This window comes from Barbus barbus (assembly GCF_936440315.1).
Source record: "Barbus barbus genome assembly, chromosome: 18".
NCBI classification, from domain to species: domain Eukaryota; kingdom Metazoa; phylum Chordata; class Actinopteri; order Cypriniformes; family Cyprinidae; genus Barbus; species Barbus barbus.
In genome coordinates, this window is record NC_136746.1 from 14,683,278 (window position 1) to 14,710,708 (window position 27,431).

Below are 27,431 nucleotides of genomic sequence, written 5' to 3' on the forward strand. Positions count from 1 at the left end.
GGAATTTCCCTCTTATAGGAGACTTGTGAGAGGGGATTCCTTGTTTTAGTGGAAGCATTTCTTTTTTAAGGGGAGCATTTTTTTTTTTTTGAGATTTTTCAAAAATATATATTTATCTCACCTAAATGTTCGATCATGCAGTGCATTTGTTTTAACACTCCTGCAATTGTTGCACAATAGCTTACACTCAGCACAACACATTTGCTCAAGCAAGTGCCAAAACATTTCAACTACTTTTCTTACGTTATCACAAACATTCTGAATTAAAACTTACCACTAACAGAAACAGTCAGCTCTACTGCCTTTTCTTTTGCATTTAAATCTTTATTACAAGCAATCCTGTGGTTTATAAAGAACTTTGTTTTCCTACCTCCACGAGTCTATTATTGCCTTTTTTTTATCTAAAAGTACTCTCTTCCTTTAAAACTAGCCAACAAGCCATATGTGTTGACTGTGAAACACAGTAGACTTTAATTATATGTATTTCTGTTGTAATTACTACATTTTCGTTTTCATATTTACCGCAGACGATGCACTGTCACTTTAATTCAGCGTGTGCAGCAAACTCGGTGTGGAAATGATTGCTGCAGACTACTCATGGAGCGCACTGCCAGACCGCAACTGCCAAAATGCCAAACCTCTGACAGCTGGCGCATCATCAGCTTGAGATCGGCCTTTATACAGACCACCGATCAAACATCCCGAAGCGATTATCGGCCGATAGTGATCAGTAGACGATCAATCAGAGCACCCCTAGTTAAAAGTAGGGCTTTAGACCCAAGCTTAAGAACAGTGTCAAAAGTTTCATGTTTAATATTAGTTGCAATGTCTCTGTAATTGTTTGTGAAATTTACTGGCAATTTCTGAGTGAAACATTTTCTTCACCAAATATTTTTCAGTGTAGAGATTTTCATTTTTTTTAACATTTCAAGCTACAAAGATGTTTACTCGCAGTCTCAAGTTGTCAGTTTAGTACATTTGAAATACTTTTGTTGTAGCTTTGATCGGGTGTGCCGACTGAAGTCCTGAGAACAAGCCCAGAGCAGTCTGCTGAAATAGTCTGCTTCATGTACCCATGCAGAGCCTCTTTTAGCCCTCACTTCACTGAGTCAAGAGGCAGAGGCAAACGAACGATCATCCAGTCTTTCTCTGGTCTTTAACAACAGATCAGTATGCTGAGCCTAAATAGCTCTTGTTACTAATAAAAAGGGGTGCTGCAGGGATCGTTGCATGGCAGGGGTCAAGAGGTGCAAGTATTAATGGCATGTTAGTTTAATATCAGATCAGTTCTGAGCTGATTGCCAGCCCAGCAGAGATATAACCATCCTTCATCTGTAAGCCTGTGGGACTTCAATTAGCTTTGTGTTATCTTCACAGGTTATGGCATTGAAGAGAGCAATCCTTTTTTATCCAGTGGATGATGAATTATGAATGGTTACTGAGAGTATGTGGCTCTTTTCACAGGCGTAGACTAAGATAAGTGATCATGTTGAAGTCTATTAAGGATTCTTTTGGATATAGCTATTATTTATAGTTACAATATAAACATGGATTTGTTAGATTAATCTGACCTTTTGAGAGGCTGTTTTTAGGCTACGTGCTTTTTTTTTAGATCTCATTTCTCTTCACCTGTTTGCACACCTCTCAAAAACATACAGCAGTTCCATGTCCACCCCCCCCAGTTTCCCCTTATGTATTTCTGTTTATCTGCCATTTGCCAGCAAATCTCACCTGGTTTGAACTCCATTAGATGGATTCTTTCTACATGCCACAAGATATTATGTCTTTTTCTAACTCGATCTATCTCTCCGCACAGCTGCGGATTACAAAAAAATCGCCTTTCGGTCTGTTTATTTTTTTTTTTTAAGTTTCTCCAGGGATAAGATTGGGTGTGACTAATTGAATAGCCGTGCAGGGTAAGCACAATTCTCCTCTCCTGAATGTAAGCCTCATTCTCCTGGTGCTGATTCACAGGTGAGGGGGTTGTGTGGCGTTTCATTTAAACTTGATTATCAGGAAGGCCCTTCTGAATTGCTTGTGCTGAACACACATTATCAAGCTGCCCTTCTGGAGAGAAGCCTTTGTCAGAGAGGTGATCTCCATACGGTCTGTCTCTGGTGGTTATATCACTACCAGAAAACATTACAGTGTGTCATTTATTGTGAGGTTTCTTTTATTGTTTTTTGGTTCAAATAGTTTCTCCTAAGATTAAAGTGATCTGGCATACATGCATGAGCTTTACATAAGTATCAGATATTGAATCATTCTTATTTAGGATCTATGGAATATTATTGATCGCCTGGGATACCTTTTGAATTTGACAGTTTTCTGCTTTAGAGTGCTATAAGGAGTCAAATCAACTTCACACAATGTTAAATGTAGAACTAATTACAATATTCTGACTTTACATATCACTCTTAAAAATAAAGGTTTCAGATATTTATTTATTTGGTAACACTTTACAATAAGGTGTCATTTGTTAACATTAGTTAATGTATTAACTAACATGAGCAAACAATGAACAATGCATTTATTACACTATTAATCTTTGTTAATGTTAGTTAATGAAAATACAGTTGTTCATTGTTTATTCATGTTAGTTCACAGTGCATTAACTAATGTTAACAAACACCACTTGTGATTTAAATAATGCATTAGTAAATGCTGAAATTAACATTAACAGATGAATAAATGCTGTAGAAGTATTGTTCACTCTTAGTTCATGTTAACTAATGTTGTTAACTAATAAACCTTATTGTAAAGTGTTACCATTTATTTTTTGCTTAGATGTTGTAGACCCAGACCTAGTGCTCTTTGAGAGTTCAAAATTAAGAGATGCAAACCATTTTTAGTGTCTAAATGGAACAAAGTAAAAATCTTTGCATTGACTTGAATTGTACCTGGACTTTAAAGTGGACTGAAACTTTTTGTAGTTGTGATAGTATCTAAATTATATTCATATTGGTGTTTTAAAAGAAAACCTAATAATGGTAATAATAACTGGATATAATAAACTGGAAAATGTAAATTAGAAATGATGAATATTTTATATCTATATTATATTTTACTGTATGATAGGAAAATTACAGTACTTTTCTATTAATTTCTTTACTTGAAAAAGGTAATCCCTTGAGTTGTTATATTGGCAGAAACCTGCTGTTTCAGTGAACAGAGGTTTACAAGTGTCTCATCACAAAACTGGTGAAATACTGTAATTATCTGTCCACAAAAATGTTGGAAATTATGCGAATGTGAAAGTAATGCGTAACTGGTGCCTGTTGCATTCCCAAATGTACATTCAACTCACAGCATATGGAGAGATGGAGTTTGCAGCTTTAAAGCATGCAGTGCTTTGAATCATATTGTGCTTTCACTTTTAGTTCATTTGACAGATTCTTTGCCAAAGCAGTGGCACAAAACAACGTCAAAGTCATTGTATGTTATTATGAGAAGTGTAAAAGTATTCAGTTCATTACTAAACTGCAGCAGAGTATAGGTAATTAACAGAAAACATCAGAAAGCAAACAAAGAACAAAAATTGCTGTGAAATGTATTTTTAAAGGTTGCATAAATGTCAAAGGTTCTTTCTAGAAGCATATATTCCAACAAAGAATCTTTATTTTTAAGAGTGATGATTAGATGATCACTACTGAGTTGGTACTGTGCTTCAAGTGATTATTATAATTTTTTTCATTAACAAATATTGTTTTCTTTTCATCAGGCTCTTAATGATTTAAGTCCTCTCTTGGAAAATCTTAAGGCAAACAAGGTCAGATTTCTCCATCTGTTCTGAATGTCAGGCTGTCCAGCTGTTGGAGATGTTTGACTTCCTCCATAAGGCTTGCTTTAAAGTAGAACATTCACAGAAGAAGTCAAATGGGTCACACTGGTTTAGTGGCCTGCACTGTGCTGTGCAGCAGCTTGTTCAAGTGATCCATCCTGTGCATGCCGCTATCCAATCTTATCACACATGTGAGGGAAAAAAAAAACAGGAAAGTGTCACTACCTATAGCACTTCCATCCTGTCAGCACTGTATGTTGTGGATTTTTTTAGAAATTGTGAATATCCAGACTAATACCATAACAAATAATCTGATATGTATATAAATGTGTATCATCGTCCCCACTAGAGTCCCATCTGAAATGCATGCTAATGAAAGTCTGCCGCAGATCAGTAATAATCAGTCAACACAGACGAAAGGGGTGGGTAGTGCACCTCTCGAATGCTTTTACCCCTTAGGTTAAAGAAATGGTAGATTGATTCAATTATCTGTAAATGAGAGATCAAAGGACTCAGAAAAACAACATTTTTGAAGGAGCAGCGGAAGATTAGTTGTTCTAATCTCTTCAGGGTTTTTCTGCCTTCCCATCAAGAGCTCTTGTACACAGTGGCTGCTACAAAGAGCAGCGCTTCTACTCTTTCAAGATGAAACCGCTCTCTCACTCCAGTCCTCATGCTTTGCTTGAAGAGGTAGTCTGTTTGTCCATCTTTCAAATGAAAGTTTGTAAAAGGTTTTCAAAATGTCTCTTTGACCACGTTTACCTCAGTGAAAGGGTCTTGATGTGTTGTTTGGCTGTGCGCATTTACTGCCAAGAACACCAAGGCATTAAACATTCTTGACATTCTACCTCAATCATTGAGTTTGAGCAATCAAGCAATAGCTGAACTGATTTGAATGCACTAAACTTCTCGCTTCAATTCAACATCGTGTTCCTCTGAGAAGTCTATTAAACATTTAATTGCAGTAAAATTCAGTGAGGCAGTTGCATTTCATGTTTTACTCCTCATCTGCTTGTCCTGATTCAGATGTCTGTGTACGTCTTTGTAGTTGTTGTGCGTTTTAATGCATTTCAAAATTTTGATCTTTGGCCTTTTTTCTGAGTGGGTGTCTGTTAGGAATATCACCATTGCAAAATGATACACGTGTGCATCACAATTTCGCAATTGGAACGAAAACGTAGTTTAATTTTTGTCGTACAGATGCTCACAAATGTGGTTGAGAAACGCTTTCAGCATTTGAGCTTGTTTAGATTACCTTTTTCTTTATTAATCTTATCTATAGGTTTTTGAAAATTTTAAAGTTTTCATTTTTAATTCAATTATAGTTTTGTATTCATTCAGCATGTACATTTCAAAAACAGTTTCCCATTGGATTTCTTAAATGCACCTTCATTTTGGAAACTCTGACTTGATATCACTGTGATTTTGGACTCTCAATATAGACATCACATGGCAGGTTAAGCTTCTCGCTAACATGTTGATAAGGGTAGTGTTTTCTAGTCTTCTGCCAATGGGTAACACAATCCCATGGATTGTTTTCTTCCTTTTTGCATCTGGGTTTGTATGCCTGCTGACGGATTCATTTTCCACACTTTATTTCTGTAAGGCTTCGTTTGATTCTGGATAATGTTTCAAGAGTTAAATCAATTGCTGTGCACTTTTCCTGACTGTTATTATTCAGACTTCACACACGCTCAGCATTTTGGGGATGCTTTCCTCTTTAAAGTGATACTTATGTCTATAGGGTCTTCAAAGGAAAGAAATCGATAAGCGTTTGCTGTTGCTTCACATTTTCAGAAGAGCCTGAATCCTTGACACATACAGAACTGTGGTTGTATTTCAAAATATATTTTGAGTTCCTATGGCTAAATAAGAGCACCACGCCAAATTTTAGGTTGCCTGTGTTCTGGTTGGTGTTTTAGTTTGTTTTTTGTTTTTTTGTGGCAGTTGGACTGCAAGCACGGCCTCTGTAATTCCTTAGTCATTTTTCCATTGCAGTGCCGTGCACAACCTTGAATTTGATGGCTTCCAAATACCTAAAAAGCCTTCCTCAAAGCACTGTAGAAAATAGGAATCTTGCTGAATTACTGGAAGTGTCCTTCAGGTAGATTTGTTCAGACTACTAAAAACTCTCAGTACCGATTCTTCTTTAGCAGTATGTGAATCGCTTTTGTGTAAGTGCACTTGTGCCACTAATGTTTTTTTTTTTCCCACAATAAAAAAGATAATTAGGAGTATTTGAGACGTTGCGATTTGCTAATCGTAAAGCCTGTGATGTGGATGCGATTATTACTCTGTTCCAGAGCATATGCATGACTGCCAGCTTTGAGTGGCAGTCTTAACCAATAGAGTGAGCACACCTCCATTCTCCCCGATCAGCACTGCTCTATAGCCAACTACCTAAACGCCCACCATTTAAAAAGGGTCAGATCGAAAGTTAGGCAAATTAAAACCAAAGAAAAACGTATGTAACTTCAGCTTTGAAATGACAGACAACGAACAAAAAAGGTAATTTGCAAGAGCTGCATCACAACGCATATCAAGAGATCCCTTATCGGTTCTGCTTTCAGTACTGGAGAATAAGATAACACATTTTTAGAGGTTTTTATTAGTAGGCTACATGAACCTTATCTTACACCTTTTATCTCCCCAACAGATTAATCTCAAATAAGTTTGTTCGCTAAATCAGAAGACCGCACACACAGCCCGTGTCTCTGAATGCTTCTCATACTCGCTCCGCTCTGCCCCACGCTGCGCGTCTCCCGCGTTTCACGGACGAGCCGTTTTCACGCAGCCTGTCTCCTAGTCCTAATACTGTTTTATACTCGCGGTCTCTCGCCTGGTTCTGCTCCGCAAGCCTCTCACGAGCGCATCTGGCAATATGGACGAGGCCTGACGCACGTGCGCAACCTGTGTCAACTCGCGCCTGGCTCCGCGTTTAAAACGAATGTAAATAACTACTTGCCAATTTCACTTGGATGAAATTAAACATTCAGCACATTTCCCACTTGTTCTTAAAATCCCAAATACTTAAAAATGAATAAATCAGCCCGTGTAACATGTAATACTTTAATAATTGACTAAAGAAATAGTTATTTATAAAAAATAAACGCATCTTTCCTGTGAAATTCAGTAATTCTGTAAAAGTAGTAATACCATTATAAACTTCCCTGCAGAAAAAAAAAAATGTAGAACCCCTCCCAAAACACAATAGAAAATGTAATGGATTTATTGGTTATAATGGGAATTGTATTGGTTTTAATGTAAACTATAATGGTGTCTACTGGTATTTGATGCATTCTATTGGTGGGATGTAATCTAGCAGATGGCAACCAATAGAACAACAGTAATTCCTATTGGAATAATGCCCAAAACACAAAGAAATTTTGTAACGTTTTTTATGGAAATTTCTGTGATGGTTTCTATTGTTTTTTTGTTTTGTTTTTTCAGCAGGGTAACGATACTCATACTGTGCTGCACATTATTGACAATATTGAGCTGAAGCTTGACTTTGCAAATTTAAAATCGCAAATCACAATCGCAATATCTGTCACAAAAATCGCAATTTGATATTTTTCCCCAAATCGCACAGCCCTAATTAGGAGCACACTTCAGTTTTCTTCAGGATATGCTTGCTGTAAGACATTTTCTCTAATAAACACAGTTTAATATTTTAACCTGAAGCTAGAGCTGCACGATTAATCTTTAAAAGATTGCGATCTCGATTCAAACACCCACGTGATCTCATTTCTCAATGTCAACGATTCGCCCGTGTCTATTAAACCTTTGAAAAAAACCTTACCGGAACATTCAAATCTGCGTTCGTGCTGCCGCTAGCACAGAGAGAGCCGTTATCATGTAGGTAAGAAACAGCTTTACAAACAGTTTCTCTCAACTACACAGTATTATTTGTCTTAGAATTCATTCATATTATCACAGATATACTGGGATGAAAGTTTATAGTTTGGATATAAACATTGATGTCTATAGTAGCGATCAAAATAGAGCAAATCACCTTTTAAAAGTAATTTGCGCTTCAAATAACGTTTGTGTAGGTTACACTGTTTGGCCACTAGGTGGAGACAAGTGACTGTTAAAAATGTATTTATAGAATCATTCATTCAAGAGATTTGTTCAAAAATGCTGATTCATCCAGTAAGGAAACAAGTGAAGTATTTGAGTGAGCCATTGAATCATTCATTCAAACAAATTTTTCATCATTTTAATATTAAATTGGTTTAGTTAAATATATTATTTTAAATATTGTATATATTAAAAATTAATTAAACACTTTTAAACTGGCTGCAGCAATTAATATTTTGTCTCAGCCTTTTGTAAATTATGCGTTAATTTATGTTCAGAATCATGGGAATATCGTGATCTCAATTTGAGACAAAAAAATCGTGATTCACAATTTAACCAGAATCGTGCAGCTCTACTTGAAGCTGACACGGCATCCTAAAAAATTTGTGAGACGCGATAGAATGGTCAAAGATGCCTATGCATGTGTAACAATGCTATTCTCACTTTCTTTGTTGACTTGGATGGAAAATGAAAATGTGATGTTAAAGTTATATCACAGGAGTGCAGGTGACCTGAATATAAGCTCTGCAAACATGCTTCCAAAAGAATCCAAACCACCGATGATGAAATACTTCTTAATTGTTTATTGTATTAAGGATTTTTTTTAATTTTATATTTGTGATCAGACTGTATTAGCTGTTTGCTTTGTTGTTTAGCAGATGCTAGTTTGGCAAAGTGACATGTAGTGTAACAATTGCTGGGATAGTCCACCTGGAGCAATCTCAGGTTAATTACTTTTCTCAAAGGCATAATGACAGTAGAGTGGGTTTGTAATTTCTGCAATAACACCATTAAGTCTTGCGTCAGATATTAAAGAACATTTTGCTGTACAGCTTGGCAACAGTACCTTAGTCATCCCACTAGATGATTCGACAGACTCTTGTCACTACCTGGGTATTTTTCTGTGGTTTTATTTGTTTTGTTGAGACCGCTGAATGATTTTTATTTTAGGTTGAATGAAATGGGTCAGTGGGGTAATCTCTTGGATGTTTGAGGTCCTCAGAAGGGAAAAATTAAGTGCCACAGGGAACATTTTTTACACGTCTCCAAATAAATAATGAACTTGCACGCTCAAACATGTATGGCTGTATAAATCCAATTAAGCTACTAGAGGTAGTATCAGTAGCATCCATACAGATTGTAGCGTATTTGACAGTTGAGAGAAGCTGCCGCTTTCCCAAGAGTGGGTGTGGTTTCAGCGCTGATAGTGGACACGCCCCCAGCGTTTTCAACGATTTTGATAACTTATTTTAGTTACTAGGTGGGGGTTTTTTTCATTCAAATTTGCCTAGGTGGTTAATAACACACTTTTCTGTTGTGTGACAAACTCAGAACACATATTTTAATATCACTTTACACAGACTTTAAAGTAAAAAGTGGTGGGGTTTTTTTCTAGATTTGAAATCAATATTTAGTGAACGTCACATGGATGTTATTAGATTTGCACTGGTTTTGAATGCATATGTCAGGTGTTTTGTCAATATAAATCATTAGATGTTATGGGCATTTCTAGGGCTTGATTCATCAGTGCATTGTTGCAAGTATGTTTTTGCATGGTGAAGCTGACAGAGCAATAGGGCTTTTAATTTAATTAAATTTTTTACTTCATTTTTCTGTGTTTTTGCAACAAATGTTTAACTTAGTTTCTACATTTATAGACGGGTGGCAAGCTGTGCTGACGTGGGAAGTTTATGACACTATGCCTCCACAGTCTCTAGTGTATGTGACATTAGGAACACACTTAGACATTTTGGAGCAACTGCAGCATGATCCCACACAGTAAACAAGATTGTCTGATTTGGTTTGATTCCTTGTGTAATCAGTACCCAGACCTGTCTTAATGCTAGTTTAAAAAAAAGTGCATACTAGTTGTTAACAAGACGTTGAGCAGTTTTGTTTTTCAGTCTGATTTTGAGCTGTAATGTGCTTGCTTGAAATCCCAGAGAAAAAAATTTGACTCCTTTTTTTCTGTACATAAAGGAACCTCTTAATTCACCGTTTGGGCTTTGAATGAATGTTAAGGGAACATGTATTAAGAGCAGGTGGCTTACCTCCTTAAGACAGAGAGACTTCTCAGGTACCTCCTTGTAAATAAATTTGCACTGGCTGGATATTTTTTTAATGGTAATTGCTTACCAACACATAAAGATGACTGTAAAATGCCTGGATTACTGTAAATGTTTTTAAACAGTTTTTGTTGTATTCAGCAATTTGAGAATGGATCTGTTGACTTCATTTAGCCTCATTAAAGACAGACTGCTTGCGAAGTGTCATATTCTCAAATCTTTGATACAAGGCTCTGCACTAACATTCTTGTTTAAGAGCACTCATGCCCCCCAAGTGTAATTATTTTTATGGGAACAGTCAAAGTTTTTAAAGAGTGTAATGTTGATGTCACAATATAACGTATGCAATGGCAAGTACTGATTAAAGAAATGCCATAAAATCCAGATATTCTCACTACATGATGTGTTAAGTAGCCTAACTTATCCTTATAAGCAGGCTAGATGGGTCTGATCATTGTTAACACTTCATTATAACTCAAATAATTCTTCATTATGTAACAGATCAGTAGTTTGTGAACATTTTAATATGAATATTTTTGTCTAAAATATCACAAACATAAATATTTGAATGCATTTTATCTAATGGTCTGTGATCTACATCGTAATACAGTAAATTGTATTAGTTACTGGTGGAAGTAATGTGTTAATGTTTAAATTAGGGCTGTCAGTCGATTAAAATGTTTCATTAATTATAGGGAGTGGTGATTAATGTAATTAATTGCAAAAACATTTTGCTGTGAAAATACCCACAGAAGATTATTTAAAGCTATTAATGCATTCAATGAGAAAGTATCAAGTAGACATAGTAGCTGTAGAAAGAAATTTGATTTGATTCAACATAAAATTTATTACGCATAAATGTTTAGGCTACAACGGCCTAACATAAACTATGGAACATAAAAGAAGGTAATTTGAGAAGCATCTCAGTATTTTTTGTTCATGTAATGAAAGTCACTGATAACCAAGTCAGCTTTAACAAGTCTTTCATGTTGTGCAAAAGAGAGGAAGTCATTCAGGTTTGAAAGGACATGAGGGTGAGTAATTGATGACAGAATTTTATTTATTTATTTATTGGTGAACTATCCCTTTAATATTTTGTTTATTCGTTTTAAATAAACACTATTTCACACGATTTGAAAATGCTGATTGATTCAGAATCTAAACCACTGTGTTGCTCAGACGCACAACAATTCTTCTGTGGCTTAATGAGTCTTATTTTTGTTGGCAAAATTGAGCAAAAAACAAACAATATTGTGTTTAACATATAGCACAATATTAACTTCTTGTTTACTGAAATGTAATATAAAATCACATTTGCACTTGTGGGATTTGGACATAAACAGTACTTGTGTGATATTGTGTAGCTTATAAATTGTTTATTTTTTCCACTTTTTCAGATTAATTGTATGCTATAATTTATGAGTTTGGCTAAGGTTTGTTCATGAATATTAATTACGTGTACACTTTGTTTGAAAAGAATACGCTCTTAAGTGTGTGCTAATCAAATGAGAATAGAAGAATCCTTCTATTATGAGGGCATGGTTCATGAATATTAATTAAGCTACTTGATTGAACGCTCCTAAAAGGTTAAACATTCAAGTCTGCATGACCTAATTAATGTTCACACACTACATTCTATTTTAACATCAAAGCGTACGTAAAGGACACATTTTTGATTTTAAAAACATGTAGAAAGGTAACTTGTTTTTAAAAAGCAAACTGTAAGAAGTAAGCTATTTTTGACTCCACATTCCCTCTCTAGTGGCAGGAGATGCTGTAAAAAAATAAAAATAACACCGAACAGCCAGAAGCATTTGTGCATGTTTACACTGACCAACAACTGAGGAAGCACAGGCAGAATACAGGAACAGCCTTTAAAGGGGACCTAACAGTTTCAGCCAATCTCATATTAATCTAGAGTGCCTATAGAGTAGTACTGCATCCTTCATATCTCCAAAAAGTATTTAGTTTTAGCATAGTTCTGAATCATGACCGGGATCTTTTATAGCTGGGCCTGCTCCATCTTTCAGTATTAAACGATGTGCAAATCCAGCATCGAACTGGGCCTTGTTTATAAAACGTTCGTCAACAAAACACTTGAGAAACTCCATTGCTGCCCCGGAAAAACAAACTATATCCACTCTTCACGTAACGGCGGGTTATTTTGGGAAGCTGAACAAGGTTATCTTTCCCTTACAACCAAAAACACACTTTAGAGAGATTCTTCCCGAGGGAGTCGTGTGCAGTGCTGCCAAAAGAAATGCGTTGATGGACGCTCTCGCTCTGGTCGATACGTGCACAGGCGCGTTCTTCCGGGAGAAATGCCCATATAAGGAGTTCCACCGTCGTTTACATCAGCAAGAACAACTATTGAAAAAAAACTCTCTGAAACTTGTACGAACCCGGAAGTGAGATTTTTGGCACAGAAATACTCTGTTATACGTCCAAATTGCTTTTTGAAACTTTGTCCATGTTTCGCATGAGAATCCAACTGTTTAAAAGTGTAAACAACTCTGAATGCATGAGACAGCATTGTACCCCCCCTCCCCCTTAAACAGTGAGCCATTCACAATGTGTAAAGTAAAATACATTGGAAGGAGATTGTTTTATGATAGATTTTTTAAAGTTTTTGAGTTTTGCTGTAATGTTAAATCTCACTTGCAACAGTGCAGCAAAATCATTTTTCACATTCACTCACAAATACGAATCAAATGCTTGACTGTAGAGTCCTGTAATAACCCATTCACTAGTATTCACACAAATAATGGCCTGCTTTTTTGAAATCATGAACTCCTGCACTGTTTTTGTTGTTTTTTTTTTTCTCTGTAGGTTGTCCTTTTGCAAATGCATAAAATGATTAAATGAAGACAAGTTAAATTGACTTATCGGTAAGCCCCTCCCCTCGAAGGCAGATGAGCCAGTGGCAGTCGAGTATTAGTTGCACGGGGAGCAGAACTCAGACATCTGTCGGTTTCAGCGCTATAGAGAAACATTGGAAGATCTGAAGCTTGCATCGTTTTTATGGGTTTTTTAATGCTTCAAAAACGGAAAAATGATGTGCCTGCAGTACACTGATTCCAGGTATCCTGAGAGGATGGGCATGGAATTTATTTTATTCTATTTCCTAAACCCAAACAAAACGGAGCAAAATGTCCCTAAGCATTCACCCCCAATCCCAATGAAGACAAAAACATTTTCTGGTTGTCATACTCTCATTAAGTTACCATTTTCATCTGCTCAAGCGGAACGTTAATGTCATCTTGTGCTTTAGCAAGATATCTCTGGCTAAAACTAGCTAACTTTGAAGTTAGGGAGTCCATGCTAATGTACAAACCTAAATAGCAGACTGTTCTCGCGTCTTGTACAGTATAGGGCAAAAACACATAAACAAAGGTCAACATTTCACTGTCTCTTCATATTAAACTGGTCAAATGTAAATTTAATTTAATCGTACCCTGGGATGAACAGTGTTGGTCCTGCATGTTGTCATCCATGATCGTGACCAATGTAACAGGAGACTTCTCCCGCATGCGTTGTCATCTGTAAACCCTCGCTTCCAAAATAATACCCACAGTATTTATTTTAAAATCTTTTATATGGCATATGGTCCTTCTGTGTCCACCATTCAAGTGGTTTATCCATTTGTTTGTCTGAGTTCGCAACAGTAACAAAGGGGGCGGGTCTTACCAATAGGTCAATTGTGCTAAGGAACTGGTTCTTTTAAAACTTGGTTTTGTCTCTGTCTGTCTGTCTGTCGGGCTCTCTGTTCACGGTTTTCACTGCTTTTGCAGTATTTTCTATATTGATTTAGATTAAATTACTTTTTCATTCTCTGAAGATGCCATTTATATTTGCATTAATGCATTCAGCATACACTGAGTTGCAGTCTATTCCGGGTATTGAATGACCCATGACCTTGATGTTGAGCAATAGACATTTCTTCAATAGACAATTCTTTCTTTGTTCTCCTCTCTTTATCGAAGTTATTTTTAATATAGTTTGAATAATGTATTTGATGTGAATTGCAGGCAGCAATATAGAGAGAAAATGGAGAAACAGTTTGTTACTGGGGATGCTCGTAAAGCATGGAGCAGTCTAAACAATATGATGGGAAGAGAGACCCAGAAGCAACATAGCCTACCCATAAATATTGGTTCATTTGCAAATGAATTAAATCAGTTTTACAGTAGGTTTGACAAAAAAACCTAGTGTTTCACATGCAGTTAGGGCTGACCAAGTGTGTAGCTATGTTTGGAATACCATCATTCTTACAGAGGAGGAGATGGTTGGTTGTCTTGCTAGGGTAAACCCTCATAAAGCACCTGGCCTGGATGGTCTTAGGGTGCGTTTACCAACTTAAAGGTGTTTTTCAGATCTTGCTTGACACACACACTGTCCCACTTTCATGGAAGAGAACTACAATCATCCCTGTGCCTAAAAACTGCAACCCTGTATTACCTAATGACTTCAGACCTATTGTCCTCACCAGCATTCTGTGTAAATGCATGGAAAGGGATGTGTTAGGGCATTTGCCAAATAACCATTTGTCTGACCAACTGCAGTTTGCTTATAAGGCACAGAGAGGCACTGAGGATGCTACGTTAACTCTGCTGCGTACAATTAGTAAGCACATTCAGCATACTGGCGCTTTTGCTAGAATTTTATTTATTGATTTTAGTTCAGCTTTTAATACTGTCAGGATTGACATTTTATTAGATCGGCTATTAAAACTGGATACCAATGGGCACCTTGTGTTATGGATCAAGGACTTCTTAGCTGACTGTCCTCAAAGAGTCTGTACAGGGTACCATGTCTGACGAGGTTATTCTGAACACTGGACTCCCTCAAGGTTGTGTGTTATCACCTGCATTGTTTTCTATGTATATAAATGTAATGCAAATTTGTGAAAGTAATTTTAGTTTAAGTATGCCAATGACATGGCTATGGTTGGTCTTATGGTCAGAGGAACGGGGGAGTTAGAAAGGGCCTACTTTGAGCATATAGACCGCCTGGTGGCATGGTGTGAGGAGAGTGCTCTGTCACTAAATGCTTCTAAAACCAAGGAACTTGTTATCAGTACTAGGGAAGGGCAACCTACATGTCAGCCAATCATAAATTGGGGCCAACATGTTGAGATTGTAAACAGTTTTAAATATCTAGGGATTATCGTAGATTGTATCTTAAATTTTATTGAGCACACAGACTATATCTACAAGAAGGCAAGCCAAAGATTGTTTCTTTTGAGGAAACTAAATTAGTTTTAATGTGAGTAAGGGAATCCTGAGTATGGTCTACACCAGTTTGCTGGAAAGTATTATTTCTTATAACATCACCTGTTGGTATGGGAATCTGGGGGCTAGAAGTAAAATCACAAAGATTATTAATATAGCCAGTAAGATCATATTAGACTCCCAGAGGCAGCTGGTGGAACTGTATACAAACCAGACCAGGAGGAAAGTCACAAATAGTTCAGGACTCCAGCCATCCTCTCCAACATGAATTTGAAAAACTTCCTTCAGGCAGACGATACAGAGTACCCATAGCAACAATAAATATCTTTAAGAAATCTTTTATACCATCTGCTGTTACTTTATTAAATAAATGATTTATAAACAGGTCTATGTATATTATGTAATTAATTTCTGTTGTTTGTTTGTTAATATTATTTAGTTATTATTATCTGTTTGTGGTTTTAGTGCTATTGGCCTAATTTCTATATACTTATTTTGTGTCTATGTTCGGTGTGTCTGTTGTATTGGACTGTGAAGACAAGTGTATTTGTGGTATGTTTTTGTGGGGCCGAAGATGAATTTCCACATGTGTGGACAATAAAGATTTCTAATCTAATCTAAAGTATGACTGCCAATTAATGTCCAACCATAGTTTTTTGTAAGCTTAGGCCTTCAGTTATTATCCTCATAGCAAATCAACCCTGTATGATTCCACCAAATCAGCTTATCTTCGTAAAATTGCGTGGCTTTTTACTAAGATACAATCATACATGGTCTGAAAGCATAACTACATTTATAATAAATGTGTGGTATGGAAGACTCTTGCTCTTTCTCTTTTCGTGACACTGTAAACTGTAGTGTGTAGCACCCGACTAGGCTGAGAGCACTGTTCTCTTTACAGTGTCAAATACACTGTGCATCCATTGAAATAAAATAGGAATAATCAGCTTTAAATACGGAGAATGAAACTATTGAGGGCTAAATCAAAGTGTTCAAGTGTAGGCGAGCAAAAGTATATAAAAGTGCTAACCTTATTCTTAGCCTCCAACTCAAACACTGGCAAATGAAATCTAACAATTTAGCAGCCAATGGCCAACGATAGAGAAAATATAGTTGCCTAGCATGAAAATTTAGTCGCATATGCAAGTAATTTGCTTGCATTGAGGGTTGCAAATCCACAGCCACATGACAACAGTGCAAGGTTATTATAGTTTAGAATTTTTTTTATTTTTATCGTTTTCAAATTTGCTATAAAATTCAGTTTAGTTTTTATTGGTTTCATTCATATTTTTGTTAGTTTTAGTTTAGTTTTTATTTTGTGAACAGATATTTTAGTTTTTATATTATTTAGTTTCAAGTTGCGCTTAATGTCATATCTAATGGTGTGTTGTAATATTTAATATGAAAATAAATGTAGCCTAATTTGGTTATATTAGATGTTCCTTTTTCTTATTTAAACATAATCATGATATTGTAACTGTCGTGTCTTGCGCACACTTTTCCGTGAACAGCCACACATAGATCATAACTGGTGTTGGATTACAGGGGAAAGGTAGCTACTCACAGCCCCAACAATTAGTTTTTTTCCTGTTTTGTTGTACTCTTAGAAGAGCCTGAGCGAGCTGTCCTAAAGTTTCAGTGTACACTGGCGGAACTACTTCAGGGTTGTGGGCGGGCTGAGGAGGAGCGGAATTATGCATAGTATTTCTTCTACTGTCTCGCAACTTCTTCCTACACTCTTTCTCCCAGTGTCCTAATTTTCCACATTAGTTGCCTTTGCCTTCTGGCAAGGCTTTTCTGTACTCAGCTACAAGGCCATCTGACCAGATGCGGACTAGGGGGTCCCTTGTCATCTAGCACACTTTCAGGATCAACAACTATTCCACTGTAAATTACAGCTGACTGACAAAACCTTTCAGTGTATTCACTCACAGTTTCTTTTTTCCTTTGCACACAGTTAGTGATTATGGACCAGTCTATTTTGGGTCCCATGATATTCTTTAGAATTTTCAAAACACCCTCTCTCAAATCGCCTTTCCTGGCATGTTGTAATTCGGAAGTAACAGCAGACTCAAAACTGTTGAATTCAGATTCAGTTAGAATTTGTGACGTCTGCCAACGACATGTCGTAGAGACGCATTTTGCTGATCAATGCTCTTCTAAATTCAGAAAAATTTGTGTGTGCTGAGGGTAAGCTCTGGGATAGTCTCTCTATATCTTTAGGTCCTAGCGTTTTGGCAATAGTTTGTACTTGGACAACAGTAGAGTTGGGAGGAACACTTTCAATTCCCTCAATTCCCTGAGATCTTCTCCTAGCGCCACATACCTTCACTGAATCTACAGGCACATCAGTTACTGATTAGATAGCTACATCTGTTCATCTGTACATCAAAGAAAGCTTGTAATCAGGATAATTGTTATCAGGCTGACTAACTTTTTCCACATCAGTTTTTGCTGAAGCTTTGTTGCGGTTCAATTTCTTAGTCAGAGAGGATACTCTAGCACGGAGCTCTTTGTTCTGTTCCTCAAGCTCTGAATTACGCTGAGACTGTTGTGTAGCTAGCACTAAACCAAATTCTCTATGGCAGCAGATAATGCCATTCACGTCGTTCTTGCGAATACATGCTGCTAGTACCTGTTTACACTCTTCTACAGACCAAGTCTTGTCTGGATGGATCTCATATTTCTGAGTTAGTTCTTGCCTAACTTTCTCAGTGATTATTAGGTTCATTTCCACTCCTAACAGTGATTTGAATTCGCTATCTGACCACAAAGGAGTCGCTAGACCACCTTTTTCAGTTGTGGGGATCAGTCTAGCATTCTTTCTAAACATTTTGAGTTTCTTTGTTACCACACAATCAAAACTCTAAAACTTCTCTGTTCAAAAGAGGGTACGCTTGTTAACACATCAACTATTGTAAACTTTCCCTGGGAAAGCAGAGGATAACACAAATTACTAGCACTTTACGCTATTCTTCCCTGCCTGAACAGAGGATAACCAGTTCTTCCCTGCCGAAACGGAGGATAACCAATTCTTCCCTGCTGAAACGGGAGGATAACCAATTCTTCCCTGCCGAAACGGAGGATAACCAATTCTTCCCTGCCGAAACGGAGGATAACCAATTCTTCCCTGCCGAAACGGAGGATAACCAATTCTTCCCTGCCGAAACGGAGGATAACCAATTCTTCCCTGCCGAAACGGAGGATAACCAATTCTTCCCTGCCGAAACGGAGGATAACCAATTCTTCCCTGCCGAAACGGAGGATAACCAATTCTTCCCTGCCGAAACAGAGGATAACCAATTCTTCCCTGCCGAAACCGAGTGTAACAAATATTAGCACGTAATGCTAATGTTCCCTGCCTGAACAGAGGATAACCAATTCTTCCCTGCCGAAACAGAGGATAACAAATATTAGCATGTAATGCTAATCTTCCCTGCCTGAACAGAGGATAACCTTCATCTCTAAAATTAAATTTTTAGAGGATAACTTGGTTAACCAAACCTTACAGCTGTCTGTTAACTCTTCTCTGACGGCGCAGAGGATAACAAATTTGTACTGGTCTTAAAGGTTCTTTTGGATAGTGACACCAAGCCTTGGTTGTACAGAAAGATTCAGACTGGAACGATGTCAGATCTTTGAGCTTGAAGTTTCAATCTGGATTCAGGTGAGGAGCTCTATCTGGGTCATGGCACCAAAACTGTGGGAAACTTTTTCCTTGTCGAAGCAGAGACCAGGAGATGTTGGGATATCTTTCAAGCAGAAGTTACTCTTTATTGAGAGCTCGCTGTGTGTCGCTGCAGTCATCCAAGTCTGACTATAGCTCAGCACAGTAGAGTTTATACCTTTCAAGGTGGAGGGATACATAGAGGTGGAGATTATCTAAACAAAGCATGCAAATGCAGTACAGGGATCAACCCATTACCAGAATTTCCCAGCCCTGACCTCATCAGCATAACCGTGTCATTCAAATGCATAGGTACTAATCCAATCAGCCTGACAGTATCGCCCATACCTTCACATTATCCTAGAGACAAAGGCACAGCTGTGCCTTGAGCATTCACCTGTAAAGACAAAAGGTTAATATCTCAGACACCTGGGCTGCCTCAGGGCTCGACAGTGCAAGCATTTCACTCGCATTTGCGACTAAAAATAGATGTGTGCGAACTGGAAAATGTATTTAGGAGCACAAGTGCGAATACAAAACAGCCTAACTTATACAGTAGCCTATAACAAACTTATTAATTTATTCTGTTTATTTATGGAAAAATTGCGATGCAGCCTCATATGATTACTTTAGAACTTTAAAAAGGCAACGGTTTAATTTAAATGAGCACAGATGAGAAGAAAAGTGGAGCGAGTTAAAGTGAAGGCGCGCTGAATGACGCACATTCGCCACTAGAGGGCGCTGCCGTTACCCCGGTAACCCAGTAAACAAATCAGCTGCGCTACTTTCCTAAAACTGTGTAAATAATGTTTCACACTCAGTCATTTAGATATTTATATTCGCTTTAATCTTCACAATAGCCTCAAATAATTCTTACTTAAAGACTTAATGAGCTATTTATTTTCAAACATTTTTTCTAACCTAAACATGGCCCATCCACTGATCTATAATAGAGCACAGTGGGCCTATCTATATATCAACGACTGATTCGTTAATATTGTTCAGTAACACAAGTTACATTAGTTAACATGAAAAAAACAATGACTGCATTTATTAATAATGCTATCTTAATTTCAACTTTTAATAATACATTATAAAATCAAAAGTTGTCTTAATATAATTCAATGGAGCTAACATTAACTAACATAGTTGTATTTTTTATTAATCAACATTAACAAAGAATATTAACTACTGCAACAATTAGCTATTGCACATTTTTAGTTAATGTTAACCTGCTTTAACTAATGTTAACAAATGGGACCTTACTTACCTATTGTTCTTTCGTTCATTTGAACAATCTTTTGCACTCTAATCTTGAAACACTTGTTTACTTTATATTTTTATGTTTTTTTTATAAAAGTCTTTTAGTAAATTATCTTTAATAAAGTTATTTAACCTGTTAGGACGACAACACTTTTTTTCACTTAGAAATTATATATTGTGATTTAAAAACAAAAACATATACCGTGACAAAAGCTTCAATGATTATTGTGAAAATTTTATACCGACACAGTTTAATAGGATTATAACTAATTACATAATTAGCCTATTAAATAGTGTCTGAAGTAAAATTATTTAAAAACCTTGTGTACTTTCTGTATTCTGATAAATTAAATAATGGTGCTTGTAAATGTCTCTTTGTATCCCCTTATTAAGCTAAAACACCTAATTAGAAAAATTTGCATTGCGCCCCTAAATGTTTTTAATGCGCTCCTAAATTTTTTGACTTAGGAGCACATGTGCTCCTTGGGGAATAGGTAAGCATCAAGCCCTGTGCCTGACTTGATCTTCTTAGAATGTCATCATCTTTACCTCAAAATGTAAAACACAATGTCTCAGTTTATATACTATTACATTGGAACCTAGATTTATCACTTTATAAACTTGTAATCCAACAGATCTTCTTAGAATGTCATCATCTTTACCGTAAAATGTAAAACACAATGTTTCAGTGTATACTGTTACATTGGAGCCTAGATTTATTATTTTATAAATTTGTAATCCAACACTGGGTCTAATGAAATTCAATAATAACGGCAATCGTATTTAACAGTAAAGACTCATATTTGAATGTTATTTTCTTTATTTATGAAGAATTATTAGCGTGTGCATGATGTGATTTAGCCTATGCATATTTGTTCAAAAGCCTGGCAGAGTGATCACAAGATGCTAGAAGTTTTGTATTGTTTACAGAAAGGATGCGCGTTCTCATCTTTTTTTGTTAACTGTCATGTTGCACTGTGTGTCTGTTTTTCTTCAAAGCACCAACTTTGCCTAATGTTAGTTTGATTACTTGCGTTACATGAGAAAATAATGTTGCCCACCTGATGTTGTAGATTAATGCGGGTGCGGTTCGGCTCGCGACTCGCTGTCTTTGTCAAACGGTTCTGGGGTGTGCTTCCCAAAAGCAACTATGGTTGCAAGTTACGTTGTTACCAATAGGGCTGGGTATCTAGTTCGATACTTTTTAGGCACCGACCGAATTGCCTCGATACCACCGAGTATCGAAAAACACCTTGTCGTTTGGTACCAAATTTCGATACCTAAGGGGTTAATCTTATCAACGTCAGTGAGGCACTGACTGATCAGTGTTTGACATCCGCGAGAGCAGTTCGAAAGCGTAAGGAGCAGTCTGCTCTCTGTATCGCGCGGTTTCGTTTATTACACACACAGACTGAAGCGCGCGTGAGGCTCGCAGTGCTTTCTGCCGACTCACTAAATGAGGACATAAACACATGAACAACATCTCCAGAACTGCTCTGAGAGTCACTCCATGAACATTTTACCAATTGATCTGAGTAAAACTAGCGTCATATCATATACACACAGAATTGTAAAGGTATTCACGGCAACCCGTCAAAATAAGTTTGGTTTAACTTGGAAGACACTGCGGCAGAAATATATTAATATTGTTTAGCAATAGTGTACATAATGCTGCTACTAGGCTACTATTAAAATTATTAACATTTTATTTATTTATTTTTTAAAGTAATGATCACACAACATTTCTTCCATGTTTTAATTTTAATAGTAAACTTTTGTTTGCCAAAATAAATAAATAGTTTGATTTTCAATCATTTAAAAGATAAAATAAATTAATGTTTTATGCCTTCATTTGAAAACCAGATACAGAACACAGAATTTCTGAGGAAAAATAAAACATTTCATAAGGCTATTTTAAGAATAAATTTGAATAAATTAGTTTTTATGCATTCAAATAATTAGACATACGACAACACAGAATTTAATAACAATAAGGTGATGGTGAACAATATGGTGAAAGAAAATAAAACACCCACTTATGAAAGTGGATAAAGATTTTCAATTTCTTGAAGTCTTTAACAATTTAGAATAAATGAATAGAAATTATTCTGTCTGAGCTATGGGCTTTAAAACGAGCACGCACTAGTGTAAACTGAGAACTATTTGAGCTTTATTAAAATTATTTGCACTGATTTATTGTGTTGGATATATTTTGTTCCTTTGTGCAGTGGCTCAGGAGATGAGTCTTTGAGTCTGTATAAATGTCAACAAGCTGAAAAAATAAAACCAAAGTTTTTTTAGATAATGTAATCTTGTTAAAACTGATTTCGTAAAATTGGTATAGAAAAAAGTATCGTTCACGAACCGGTATCGAACTCAAGGTATCAGTATCGATATCGAAAATTTTTGAACGATACCCAGCCCTAATTACCAATAAAGTTCAATGGGACATACCGCTGTAGTTAGCTAACAAGGCTTTTGGGAAACGCACCCCTGGTCTGGTACAGCATTAAATTAGTGCTGCTGTCGGATAACGGGTCGGGTGTTCTGTTAAGTACTGCTGGTGCACGTTTACCAAACACGACCCGTGCTTTAAACTGCTTTGCGTTTCTCCGTCAGATAACCTCATGTGCGTGATGCGCCATTTACATATTTTTCCACCAAGGGGAGAGAACGTAATAATTACGAAAACGATTATTTCATTTTGTTAATTACTATTTTATTTCAGTTAGTTTTTCAATAACTGTTGTTTCGTTTTAGTTTTTTTTATTTTATTTCAGTTTACGGAAAAAAAAAATATTTTTTGTCTTTGTTTTAGTTTTCATTTAAGAAAATAACCTTTGAAAATAACCTTTACATTGAAGTAGTGAATGTCCAGCGCTCTCTCCACCCTCAATACCGCGACTGAGGTGCCCTTGAGCAAGGCACCAAACCCCCAACTGCTCCCCGGGCGCCGCAGCATAAATGGCTGCCCACTGCTCCGGGTGTGTGTTCACTGCTGTGTGTGTGCACGTTGGATGGGTTAAATGCAGAGCACGAATTCCGAGTATGGGTCACCATACTTGGCAGTATGTCACTTCACCTTCACCATTCTCCTTCAGAGGTGTACTTCAGAGATGCTATCTATTCTGTTCAAAGTACTGCATTGCTTATTTGAATTGAAGCCATGTAGTACTGTTTAACGGCTATGTAATTCTTCTTCATTCTGACAACGGATCCACTTGGGCTTTTGTGGATCACTTCTTGCAGCCCTAGTTGGGCCAATAGTTTGGATTTTTTTTAATGTGACCTGCCAACATTTTTACTAGTTCCACTACAAAAGTATATATTTTTAAAATCTATGAATATTCATGTATTCAATTTAAAAACTTTTAATATTGTAAAAAAAAAAATGGTTTTGTAGTTTTCAACACTGATGCTTTCGAGTCTTTTTTTTTTTTGTCATTTCAATAAATCCATTTATGTAAGCCTGCTGGATAAAATTGCTGCAAATTCTGCTGATGTGTCAAAAAGGCGAGAGACGTGTATTTATATTAATAAATAGACTTATTGTAACTGGCCTGAAGGTCTTTGTGGAGCCCACTGGCTTCCACTGGCTGTCAATTTGTTCAGGAAAAAATGGGCTATTTTTTTGCTCAGGCCACATATTTCCCAGGTATAACTGTTGGGTATAGTGTTAATCTGCTAGTGTCCCATGCAATTTCATAATGCTCCTGTTTTGTCAGTGCACAGCTGCCCAGCTGGATCGACGTTGAGTTTGGTGGTCATCCCATAGCCGATGACAGAACACATCCTCTGAGACTCCCAACCTCATTACCTGAGGTCTCTGGGCCCAGCAAACACGCTCGCTTTAGCCGGAATGACTCAGTGTGACTCAGTGTACTTGCTGTTGAAATATTTGAGAATGTTGCATGTTGTTTTTCTTTTATTTTTCGCTGCTGGTTTCCTTCAGAGCTGCGTTTGCTTTTGTGTAGGTACGGTGTCTCTGTCTTTTAGCCCTCTCTGTCCGTTTCTCTCTCTGTCCATTTCTGTTCTTCTTTCTGGTGTTCCTGTTTTGTAGTGCATGTCCTAGCAGAGCCTTTCGGCTGATCGGGCTTTGTTTCAGACTGAATGAGCGCAGTGTGGAGGCAGGCTGGCGGATAAACAGCAGGATCTGCAACAAGCAGTCACAGCTCGCTCTCCCACTTATGCTCTCTCTCCGTCTCGTTCTCTTTCTCCCTCGCAGCACTCCACAGGAGGGAGAAAAGCGTGATGAGCTTCTGTTTACTGGACTCTTCCTCTCTTTTGAGTAGCATGCATGTTTTATTACACTGCCATCAGAAGCACAAAACAAGCATTTGTGTGCAAGAATTAGCCACTCCTCTGAGAAAACTCACCATCGTTTTTGTGTCCCTCCACTCTGCATGCGTAATTTAGACACCGCAGGTTTTTCATTTCCCTTTTCGTCTGTTTTAGTATTTAAGCCAATGCAGACTCATGCACAGCTCAGTCTTTTGGTAATACGATTGTATTCTATGCCCCACATGGATATCGTTTTGGAACGAGCTCTGCGTCTTGGTCTGGACCATCACCAACCACGAGCAGAAATTACAGTTGGCAGACGGATGAGATGAGAGATGCTATTAGCCAATGACAAGATACTGTCTCAATGCCTCTTGGCGGAATAAACTGCTCAACTTCTGTTGCATTGCAAATGAAGTGAAGTAACATGCTCGACCATTTAATATCCTTATCGCTCAAAGATGAAACCTTTGCTCTGTCCACTGTAAACAGTCTGTGCTATAAAAAGATAACAAGGGCAGATGTATTGTTTTTTTTTTTTTCCTGCTCAGCTTGTTAAAGTCAACCAGAAATGCCACTCATAGTGCATTTAACTTGAGTAATGTGACTTATTTTATGCACTGTGATATGATTGGATGATAAACGAGGCCTCTGTATGACAGGTGTTTTCGCGTTTAGAGGTTGAAAAAATGAAAGCTGGTTGACATTATGCTAATAGAAAAGAATAAAGATATACTTTGGGATAACATTCAGGGCAAAATGCCCCCACCTTATATCTTCTCTCATTTATTGAATGGTTATGCTCTCACTAATCCTGACTTTCATCTGAACATTTGTGGGATTTATTTCCATCTGTGTAGTTTTGAGTGTAAATGGTTCTTTTTTTATTTATTTTTTTGATAATTGCATTAATGTTGGATAACATTTGTTTATTTTTTCAATGTGAACTTAGTATTTCATTAAGATTTGGTAGCAATATATATATATATCTCCCCCCCCAACAAAGTAATTAAATTATGTAAGATTTTTTTTAACACTCTGCAAAAATCAAATGACAGCTGGGTTAACCCACACAGTTGACTCCCTTTCATCATTTTTAATTTTGTAATGTAATCCAAACTTGCAAATGTTTCCATTTAATTTCTTGATTAATAATATAGAAGATTCATCATTGTTCTGTTGTTACTTAAGGAGAGCATCTTCTCTAATCTAACTCTACCAATGAATTGTTCGCAATGGTCTTTTTTGCTTTAATGTTGACTGTTTATTTTTTTTGTAATGGCTGTGATGTGTAATGCAGGACTGACGAACAGAACCTGGGACATTCCCTCATTCCCAACACAGGGACTCATTGTTGCCACTTTTGCTTCTCCGTTAAAGCACACTTAATTAGTGCCATGTAAACAAATGGGACTTGCTGGGCTCCTATAGAAATGCAGAGTGCTCATTCAACAAAGTCTAATTTGTGTGTATGTGTGCACATAGTGAGGTGAGATTCAGGCTCTGGGCTTTTTTGTCATGATTTACATTTACAGATTGTGCACCTGTAGAGATTGCTGTTCTCTGATGTAGAGAGTTGAAGCATACATTTCCAGGTTTAATGAGCTCTTGTATTAATGAGCACTGTATTATTGCAGATTCAAGGTTGTGGAGAGTGACAACAGGAAAAGTCCTATTTTCTATGCCATGTTATCTTCATGAAACTTAATTTCTTAATTTTCCAGGGATTTGAAGGATTTGCATCACACATGATTAATATTTGATTGGTGTATCTGTGCTGTTTGGTCATCAGGGGTCACCTGCTTTATTTGGATTGATTAAGATCATAATCATGAATCCCTTGATCCTAGATTTTTTAATTGGACGTGATGAGTGAGTAATTGATGGGCATAATCTGGCATGCATTTGGTTGTTTACATGCTACCAAACTGGGTTATGCCATGTGCTTTGAAAATGTTCCAAGAACCAATTATGGGGGAAAATAATTCAATGTGCTAATCGTTTGAGAAATGTATTTAAAAAAACAACAACAACAACACAACGCGTGGGATTTGATTGAGCATTGAGCATTTTTGCATTGCTAACAGAGGCAGGCCTTGTCACTGTGGTTAGCTTGGGCTGTTTCCTTTCTACTATCCCTTGCCAAACCTGAGAAGATTTACTTCTGTGAAATGAAACCGATTGCTACATGCCAATCTGAGTTTTTCAAAAACAGCATGAGTGCTGAATGCCACAAAACCATAAACACAAACTCAGGAAGCACGTAGAGTAATTGTATTAAACATTTGTTTTTTCATGAGACTGCAAGTCACACACTTTTTAATTACTTTTTTTTTTTTTACTTGTTTGTTTTTTCATTTTTATTTTTGTTCTTTTTATTTATTCTATTTATTTTTCTTTTGAATGTAACAAACAATACTTACCAAGAGAACTTGTGACAATTATTCAAGTCTTCATTTCCAAAAGTTGCGTTCATGTTCTTAGCTTGTGCTCTTATCACATAAGTGGCAATTTCCAGGACAGGCAGCTAGAACAAACATTGCATGCTAAGTACAACACTGTCTGGGAAAAACAATGCATGAAAACTACAAAAGATTTTCATTAGTGTCTTTGATAAGGTCACTGAAGGGCTATAAAGATCAAGCCAGTAAACCCTGTTGAGTGTAGTGAATGTGATTGTTACAGTGCTGTTCTGAGCACTATAATCTTATAAAGCGTTTCTTGTTTTAATAGGTTGCTGCTCCAGACCATTTGACAATGGAAACTCTTGTTCTTCCGGAGCCTCTTCATTTCACAGCCCACACTGTACCTCTGTCATTGTGAGAAATTCAGTCTCAGGTGGGTTTTCTATACATGATTGTATACGTAGGAGTTGTCACAGGAATTAATGTTTTTAATGTACTTGCTTTACCTGTCTCTAGCAGAATTCATAGCTTTTATAAAGAGCTGAGCATTAAAGGTCCCATATTGTCAAAACTGAATTTTCCTGGCTTTTTTAATGATAATTGTGGTCTAGGGGCTATGTAACTACCATATCAATTTCAAAACAGTCAGTCCAC

At 36.9% G+C, this 27,431-nt stretch overlaps 1 protein-coding gene across 2 annotated transcripts in view; it reads left to right on the forward strand.

The window, feature by feature from the left end:
• Positions 1-27,431, forward strand: part of LOC306884342 (bifunctional heparan sulfate N-deacetylase/N-sulfotransferase 2-like) — a 130,260-nt gene that overhangs the window by 3,222 nt on the left and 99,607 nt on the right. Inside the window, exon 2 of one of the 2 annotated variants that reach the window (XM_079440123.1) lies at positions 27,106-27,210. The exons of the other annotated variant lie outside the window; for it this stretch is intronic. The gene's annotated coding sequence lies outside the window, so the exon portion shown is untranslated. The remainder of the gene's footprint in view (positions 1-27,105; positions 27,211-27,431) is intronic. 2 annotated transcript variants of the gene reach the window in all.